The sequence below is a fragment of the Esox lucius genome, chromosome 14 (genome assembly GCF_011004845.1).
Source record: "Esox lucius isolate fEsoLuc1 chromosome 14, fEsoLuc1.pri, whole genome shotgun sequence".
Classification (NCBI taxonomy): domain Eukaryota; kingdom Metazoa; phylum Chordata; class Actinopteri; order Esociformes; family Esocidae; genus Esox; species Esox lucius.
The window spans coordinates 32,766,541-32,776,469 of record NC_047582.1 but is presented as its reverse complement, the minus strand read 5'-3'; positions in this window follow the sequence as shown (position 1 = coordinate 32,776,469).

Here is a 9,929-nt window from a genome sequence, read left to right as displayed (position 1 = left end):
AAAATGGGGTTCCCAACCTTTCAAAAAGTAATTTATTTGTGAAATAAACTTAAAAAACTATTCACATAATCTTAGATAATTTGAGGTTATATATAAAGCACATTTTTTACATGTCTTTTTCAACTGCTTGACAACAATAGAAATGTCTTCCGATCTTGTTGATATCAAATCTCAAACATAGAAAACATGATTTCTGCTCCTAACAAGCCAGGTAATTCTATCAAGCTGTGCAATTTTAATTATATCTAGAAATATAAAGGATATCCTGCGTTATCAATTCATGCAATATGCCTAGATACATATTTATGTTCGATAAAAACGACCAAATGTAAAACCCTGAACTACTAACATACCACAGACGATACCTCTGTTGATTAGCGTTTGTTCCAATGGTTGTTCATATACTATTTGACTAACATACATTAGCAGCAATGGATTTTCTTGCTGAATGTATTTCCACTTCGGTCTTACTCCAAAAGGTTGGTTTCTACCTAAAGTACATTGGCCAACACTGAGCCTTACATGTCCATGACTTTCGTGGATCTACTCTGGCTTGGGACCAAGTTCCAAGTGCCTCTATTTTTTTTCCTCTTACATTTACATAGCAATGGCTGACTGTGACCATGGACTAATGTCTTTTGCGGTCTACACCATCCCAAGAAGGACGGTCTTGATCAAGGTTGTTGATTCTTTGAATCAGCTGCCGCAATGTGGAATCAGATTTTCTTATCTCTAAAATTGAGAACTCGAGTGAGCACAATCATTGGTGACATTCTCATGCTGTAATGATAAAAAGGCATCCTTGTGTACAGTATAGTGGTAGAAAGACGTCTCCTGTAGGCTTTCATTAGGGTTGCATCATTCTGAAATGTAAAAAGAAATGTGTAGGTTTTCCCATAATGCATGAAAACCAATGCTCATTCAAAAGAATCAATAAGTTATCAGCAACATATAATGTTTCATTATATAGTTCTTGTGTAGCCATAAATCCATAAGAATAATTCATGTATATTACTAGCTTCAGTGCCAGGACGATTTGATATCTTAGCCAAACTACTAGATGAGGCAATGAACACCAGGAGATAAAAGCTCTGAACTACAGTGCCCTCCACTAATATTGGCACCCTTGGTAAATATGAGCAAAACGGTCTTTGAAAAATTATCTTTGCTGTTTATCCTCTTGGTCATTCATTACAAATATTGACACAAATTGAACCTTTCATTTACGAAAAATTTGGAAAAAATGACATATTTTTCTCCAAAACCTGAGCCACAATTGTTTGCCCTACAAATCCTGATGAGTAGGATCTAGTATATATCCATTCATATCCATTCAAGTTTTCCTGAGTGATTTGGAACACTTAATTAAGTGGTAAGCTATGACTTCCCGTTTCAATGGGGTATAAATATGCGGTGATACACAGGCAAAATTCCTATAGTCATCCATCACTATAGGAAAGACCTGAGAATACAGTAATGATGCATGACAAAAGGTTGTTGAGCTGCACAAATCAGGAAATAGCTCAATGGTTGAAAATGGCCATTTCCACTATCAGGGCAATAATTTAAAGCAACTGCAGAAGTTAACAATTGGCCTCAAAGAGGATGTGTGGGCAATGATCCAAAGCATGCCTCAAAATCAATACAAATATGGCTTACTAACCACAGAATCCAAGTCAGTAAACCATGACATGGAAAGCCCAGTACCCTGACCAAAGGGAGCCAATTGCTCGTAGTGTATTTGCTACATTTATTACAACAATTAATTATATTTTCACATTACTACATTTACGACATGTCTCTCAGGGGGACATTCTAAGGATTTTGTTTTCTGCACATGGCAAGACTGACAGACAACCCTAGAGCCCAGTCGTTCTCGACCAAGGTACAAGGAGGTATCAGTGCATGCTGCCAGAGTGCGGTCAATGACCCCTCAGTGCCTGATGGCAGTTGGATACAGAAATTTATAATCAAAGGGATCAAAGTTGGAGATTGATGTTGATGCACTCATTTGCAAATGGCATCTGAATGGGTCCATGGCTACAAAGGGCCATCAGAATGCCCAGGGTCAAACAGCAGTGCAAATGGAGTTCATAAGACATTCATCATACCATTGAGGTTCTACGTATTTGTTCGTGAAGCAGGTTTCCAGTAATTTCCATGGCCAAGGATTTCTTTGCAGATTACATTTTTAGACGGAATAACAAACTTGTGAACTGTCTGTTCACCTCTATCATGAATTTTTCCAACACATACCAGGACTGACTTCAAATTGGCAGGAGCAGTCCTGACCCGGAAACTAGCTCTGGAAATGATGACACAGTGGCCCACTTTCAGGGAGAAGAAATTAGGGAGAGGATTGTGGAGGGGACTATGAACCAGCCTCCATAACCGTGTCCGTATGTAACATACAAAACCTTAGACAATATTGGCACAGTTTTGAATGATGGGTTTTGTTATAGAAATGTGACATTTATAAATATATCATACTATATCATACTTTTGGTACACAGGTCCCTCTCTAATGGAACACATTTTCCTTTAGGAACCTATGGATGTCCACACTTATGCATTTTAATTGAAAGAATGCACCTGAAATGCTACTCTGTTAACAAATTACCTGTGAGTGGCTAACTTGCATCAAGATGAAGATTGCTTAATGCAGGGACTCTAAAGATGCGCAGAGCCAAGGTAACCCATGGCAAACTAGCTCGAGCTTTCCTTGAATTATTGCACTTTAGATGCTCCGTGCGGTAGGGTGGACTTGTACATGGTCCATTGCTGTTATTGATTGGTGAACGTGTTCACCTCCAGGTGCATACGTTCTGGCGGGTACTTCCTTGCTGAGCAACAAAGGAAATATCTCCATCTTTGACTTGCCCTATCCTGTTGGCCTATCCGTCTGGGAATTGCTGCAGACCTGGCAAACTGTATTAGCTGCATGTGCATGTGTGCTGGATCCGTGTGTATTCTTCCCCAGGAGTCGCATTCTTTCACAAAAAAAAGTGTCTGCATCGGAAACAAGCTAATTTAAGATTAACTTTACAAGAGATCGCTGGAGAATGATCCAAATATGATAGGTCTGTTCTTTATTTCCGATATTTACTTAAAATCCACAATATTAATTTTTTATATTCTTGAGTATATAGGTGAGTAGAAAAAAGTCCTCATTTCATTTCAATAAATTCAAACCAACTTTTGAAAAAGGTCAGGGGGTGTATTTTATCTTTAGGTGCTGTAGGTTGGCTCTCAAAATACGTTTTAATGTATTTGTTTAATCAGTCCCTCAGATGTTCTGGCACATTCCTCTTATGTTGTTCTAAAGAACTAAATCGTTTAGTGAGGCTGTTTATATAGTCATTATGGTCCTGGCCTTTGAAATGCCCTGCAGAAACAGCGTTTAGTGCCTTGCTCAGAAGCAGATTTACATTCTACTTCACCCTTCAGTTACTGGCCAGAAACACATTGGTGGGTACACAGGGGAACAGGTGAAGTCTACTAAGAGATAGTACAATAAAAAAAAATGCTCCAGCAATGATTTACATTTTGACATTTTTTTTTATTTTTCTCAATTGATCACAGATAAGACAGTCAAATACCAACCTGGATATTATTGGCCAATAGCAGTTCAAAACATTCAGTCAAATTTATTTTATAAAGCCCTTTTTACACACGCAGTTGTCACATATCTTATGCAGATATCCAGTACCAACACATCTTCAGAAAACATCTGGAACACCATACAACTTCAAGCATCAAGTATCTTGTACAAGATACAGAAGCAACATATTTAATTCTTCTGACAAAAATGCTTCTGACAAAAATGCCACTGTATTTGACTTTCAACCAATGTAGTTTTATATCTTAGTTTAATTATTCATCTTGTATCCTGATATTTAACAGGAGATCATATTTCACTATCGTATTTTGTGAAACATTAAATTTTGTTTAAGAAATGATCTGCATGCATTATATTTTATTTAGCCTTTGCAAACACACAGTCCTAGATACCGTTTGATACAACATTACAACAGTTCAGTGTGTCCTGCATTATCTCCATGATGAAAGATTTGTTTAAGATAACGTCGTGTTCTATGCTGGAACTCCTCCAAAATACTCTTCAGTCAACCAGACAGCTCAATAGTCCTTCCATTCTTCCCTTTAACCATAATTTACCCAGAAACTAGTTCCTAAAATAAGTGCATTGTCATGGGATTTTCATTTCATTGTTCTTTTCTTCTAACCAATAATTGCTTATTTAAATACAACCCTGTTTCCAAAAAAGTTGGCACACTGCTAAAAATGCAATTAAAAAACAGAAAGCAATGATGTGTACATCATTTATCCCGATATTTAATTTAAAATAGTACGAAGACTGAGAAATGTAATTGTTTTTGGAAAAATACATGCCCATTTTGAATTTGACACTGGGCCATTCTAGCTGACTAGGTTTCATGGATCTTACTGAGTGTATTGTCTTTAAACCCATCAGAAATAAATCAGAAATGCATTCAGGGCCTAAACCCTTCAGTAATTTATACACGGCGTCCACAATTATTAGGCAAGTGAATATTCTGATCGTATCGTTATTTTTATGCAAAATTTCCTGACAATATACACTTGAATGCTCATTGGATTGAATCCTTTTCAGGTGATACATATATGTTTAATGAGGGTGTGGTGAAAGTGAAAGACACCTTTTATCACAGTGTGCATAATTATTAGGCAGCTTCATGACCACAGGTAAAATGGGCCAAAAAAGAGATTTAACTGACACTGAAAAGTCATAAATTGTAAAATGCCTTTCAGACGGATGCAACAGTCTTGAAGTAGCTAAACTATTGATGCGTCGCCGCCATATTTCAGAACTGCAACCTACCTGCTGAAAGAAGACCACCACTGAATAAGATTCACAAATTGAAGCGTATAGATTGGGCAAAGAAATACCTGAAGTGCTCTGTTCACTTGATCTTGGTTAACATTCCAGCGACTACATTCCGAATGAGCTGCAGCTCATCAGTTTCCATTGCCTGTCCTGGTGGTATAACTATAACCAATCAAGCATTTTTGTTTGCTTTTGTATCGTGGAAATCTGACAAATGTCATCTAAATCAGTCTACTTTATCAAAGGAGTTTTAATAAAAAAGTTTGCCAGGACTGTGACATGGATTTTGTAATGTGTCCTTGAAAGAGTAAACTTACGTATATCTGTCATCATTTGTCAGGTCTACATACACTCACCTAAAGGATTATTAGGAACACCATACTAATATTGTGTTTGACCCCCTTTCGCCTTCAGAACTGCCTTAATTCTACGTGGCATTGATTCAACAAGGTGCTGAAAGCATTCTTTAGAAATGTTGGCCCATATTGATAGGATAGCATCTTGCAGTTGATGGAGATTTATGGGATGCACATCCAGGGCACGAAGCTCCCGTTCCACCACATCCCAAAGATGCTCTATTGGGTTGAGATCTGGTGACTGTGGGGGCCATTTCAGTACAGTGAACCCATTGTCATGTTCAAGAAACAATTTGAAATGATTCAAGCTTTATGACATGGTGCATTATCCTGCTGGAAGTAGCCATCAGAGGATGGGTACATGGTGGTCATAAAGGGATGGACATGGTCAGAAACAATGCTCAGGTAGGCCGTGGCATTTAAACGATGCCCAATTGGCACTAAGGGGCCTAAAGTGTGCCAAGAAAACATCCCCCACACCATTACACCACCACCACCAGCCTGCACAGTGGTAACAAGGCATGATGGATCCATGTTCTCATTCTGTTTACGCCAAATTCTGACTTTACCATCTGAATGTCTCAACAGAAATCGAGACTCATCAGACCAGGCAACATTCTTCCAGTCTTCAACTGTCCAATTTTGGTGAGCTTGTGCAAATTGCCTCTTTTTCCTATATGTAGTGGAGATGAGTGGTACCCGGTGGGGTCTTCTGCTGTTGTAGCCCATCCGCCTCAAGGTTGTGCGTGTTGTGGCTTCACAAATGCTTTGCTGCATATCTCGGTTGTAACAAGTGGTTATTTCAGTCAAAGTTGCTCTTCTATCAGCTTGAATCAGTCGGCCCATTCTCCTCTGACCTCTAGCATCAACAAGGCATTTTCGCCCACAGGACTGCCGCATACTGGATGTTTTTCCCTTTTCACACCATTCTTTGTAAACCCTAGAAATGGTTGTGTGTGAAAATCCCAGTAACTGAGCAGATTGTTAAATACTCAGACGTCTGGCACCAACAACCATGCCACGCTCAAAATTGCTTAAATCACCTTTCTTTCCCATTCTGACATTCAGTTTGGAGTTCAGGAGATTGTCTTGACCAGGACCACACCCCTAAATGCATTGAAGCAACTGCCATGTGATTGGTTGATTAGATAATTGCATTCATGAGAAATTGAACAGGTGTTCCTAATAATCCTTTAGGTGAGTGTATTATCAATATAATATGTGTCAGGAATCCTGTCCCTCCGGCGACGCCTCCCCCTTCCCTACGGAGAAGTGGATCGCCGGCCTACTAGATACCATCGTTCTACAAGCTACCATCGTTCTACTAGCTACCATCGTTCTACTAGCTACCATCGTTCTACTAGCTACCATCGTTCTACTAGCTACCATCGTTCCTCACTTTCAACCGCCATCATCTGCAGTTTCGTTTTGCACATTACACACCTGGTCTTAATTACCAATTCCCACCTGTATTTAAGCACCTCTGCTTTCCCCTGTCAGGAGCTGCATGACCTGAAACAGCTGTCAGGTCCCGCAGCTCCTTGTTTCACCACTTAATAGTAGTGTTTGCTCAGTTCTTTCACGTTTGCAACTCTTCGCACTGTCACTTTGCTTTTGTTGACAGTTTGCAATTAAAACCCATCCTTTTACTTACCTGCGCCTGTGTCCAATCTCCAGTCTCATGACAGTATGTAATTATTAAGGAAGATGTGGAAAACAGTGTTCCCTTTAACATATTATTTCTTGATTCTTAATTAACATATCAATATTTCGTTTGGTTGTATTTTGGTTAATATTTTCCGGCAATAAGAATATTCAGTCCTGACAACCTGAGGCCATAGGTTAAATTTGGGTCACAAGACTAAGCCAGTTTTAAAACAGTAATAAAGATACAGTGCACCTATGTTGATAAAGTGTCACTCTATGGGCCATAAAACCATAGACTGGAACTGTGAACTAATTGTCTGTGCAATGTCTGCCCCGCTGTCTTTTCAAAAACCTGACAACCTGGACCAGAGTCGATTAAATGCCAGAAACATCTGGTAGTTCCATGAACATACTGGTACTTACTCAATGTTTTGGAAATACAAGCATGTCAACAGACACACACACAGTTGTGTACAGCTATCTGTGTGGGGACCAGAAAACAAGGTTTGCCAACCTTTACCATAACACCACCATTAATAACCTGAAATTAGTGCCTTAACCTAACCTTAATAACCAGTAGGACAGGTAGAACAAGTATGCCTTAACCTCACCCTAATTGTAACCTTAATTCTAACACTATCCCTAATTGTCCCTTGGACCCTAAACCTAATCCCCTAAACCTACCCCCCAAGCCAGAAATTGTTCTCATGGGGAGCAGCAAAATGTCCCAATTAGAGTTGTTTTTTTATGCTTTACTATCCTTGTGTGGTTTTCTGGTCCTAATTATATCTATCAAACCAAACCCTACACACACACACACACATACATACATTCAAACATTAGCGTAGGCAGTGCAGCCTGGAAACCCAAGTGGTAAATGGTCAGCAATGCTGATGCAGTTTGCTCATATCACAATGGCAGATTTTACACCTGTCTATTTAAATGGCTGTTTACTCACTCAGTCTGATATGCGGATGGTCGTCCTAGCATGCGCGTTAGGATCCACCCACCATCCCTGCCTCCAGCTGTTTGGTTCTGTGTTTCCTTTGTGGGGGGATTGGTACTGTATACCTTGCTCATTGCCTATGGGGATTGCTATCAATAATATGACGGTCAGGTTATTGTTATTGTTGGTAGTATTGTAAACATGATCATGGGATGGCAATGACTTAACCCAGAGAAGCTGAACCTAATGCCAAGACACTGCGTGTACATTGCTGTGCAAAAGTTTTCTAATGACTGGTTGAACAAATAATTTGTGTTTTCTGTCTGAACTAGGTTTTACTATCAAGGTGAAGATCGGCAATTTTGTACAATAAATATAGCTTTTACCTAACCCTAACCTTAACCTCAAAAACCTATACTTAATGGCAGAACCTAAAACTACCTACAGCTCTGGAAATAATTAAGAGACCACTGCACCCTTTTCTTTCCTTTCCAAAAAAGACCACTGCAAATTGAACGCTTTTTCCTTTCTCTTAATTTTTTCCAGTGCTGTACATACAAATTAAATGTAGGAATGCATGTATGGTAAAATGCACAGTAGGCATATGACACATTTCAAAAGGACCTACAGCAGCCACAAAAACAAATAAATGGACAGCTAGGCTAAAGTGGCACATGCAGTTCTGGCCTGCCTAACCTCAAACACACACATAAACAAACACAAACATGATGGTAATGGACTTTGTTTTGAGGACTTGTGTTGGATCCAACCTTTGCCCTTACACGGAGGGGCATGGTGTCTCTCAGTGGAGTCCAACTCCCATACTCAGTACATGCAGCCATGACACACGCAGGAGAGAAGATTCAACGTCCTTGACTCCAGTGTTTTAGGGGTCATGACCCCAGACTACACCTGGGTTGATTATTGTTGGCTATATATAGCAATCACCAGCCTTAGGGACCAATGATTTTTGGTGGATTTGAGTGACCTGAAACCAAAATTGCAGAGGGAGAGGGTGCAGCCACAAGTTAGACAGTTAGACAGTTCACCAGCCAGAGGTTTACCAGCTTCAGTGTCCCATATACTACACAGACATCATGCTGGTATAGTGGGAATCCACTGTTGAAACAATATCAAAGTGAACTCCCCGCCCCAGATTCTGTAACAAGCTGAAGAATGCATCGGCAAAATGTAAGGCAAGGACTGACCATCCATCATATTGAAATAGATTTTTATTGAGTTTTCCAGCCTTACAGTGTTTGTTTACATTCACTTGGTTGACAAACATTAAAGTAAAACAAGGTGTTAAGTTGTGCTCTGATCGTGTACAACAGTTGAGCTGAGCTTATAAGGCAAGAATCAGTGGATGAATATCATTAAAACATACATCCAGAAATGGTATGTGGAAACTGGCAATTACCCCATTAAATAAGCCCAATAAACCTTAATTACGGCAGAGGTGCTACTTAAAAAATGTACAGACATTTAAACAGGGCTGTTTCTGGAGTGCTACAATTCACATAATTGTCAAGATTTGCAGGGAAAAAGCTGAATCTGGTTAGTCACGAGTGGGGTTGGAAAATACACTCCAGCTCTCCAGGAACAGAGTTGGGCAACCCTGCATGAAAACAAGGCAAGAGTAAACATGCGCTAAAAGGTGTATCAATTCAAACTCCCCTCAGAATGCAGTTTGAATGCACATGTAAGAGTCTCAACATGTGAACACTGCATCCTACCCAAGGAGGCTACAGACACCAGCCCCTGTGTCTTTAACCTGATCAAACCTGCACACATCAGACGTCCAATCTCATCACTGATCATTCACCCCTACAGGTTTATCAGGGCCAGACTGGAGAGGTCTTTCTTAAAAGCTTAGAATTTCCAGTTGTCTTGACGTCCTCAAACTTGAGCAGTTGCCATGGCTTCTAGGTACAGGCAGCACAACGATCACAGCATTAAAAACCAATTACAGCATTTAAAACAATTACTGCATTTAAAACAATTGCAGCATTTAAAGACGATTTCAGCATTTAAAACAACTGGATGGCTATTTGTTTACGTGGACTGTTCTGTAATCTTGGGTAGCCTAGTGCCA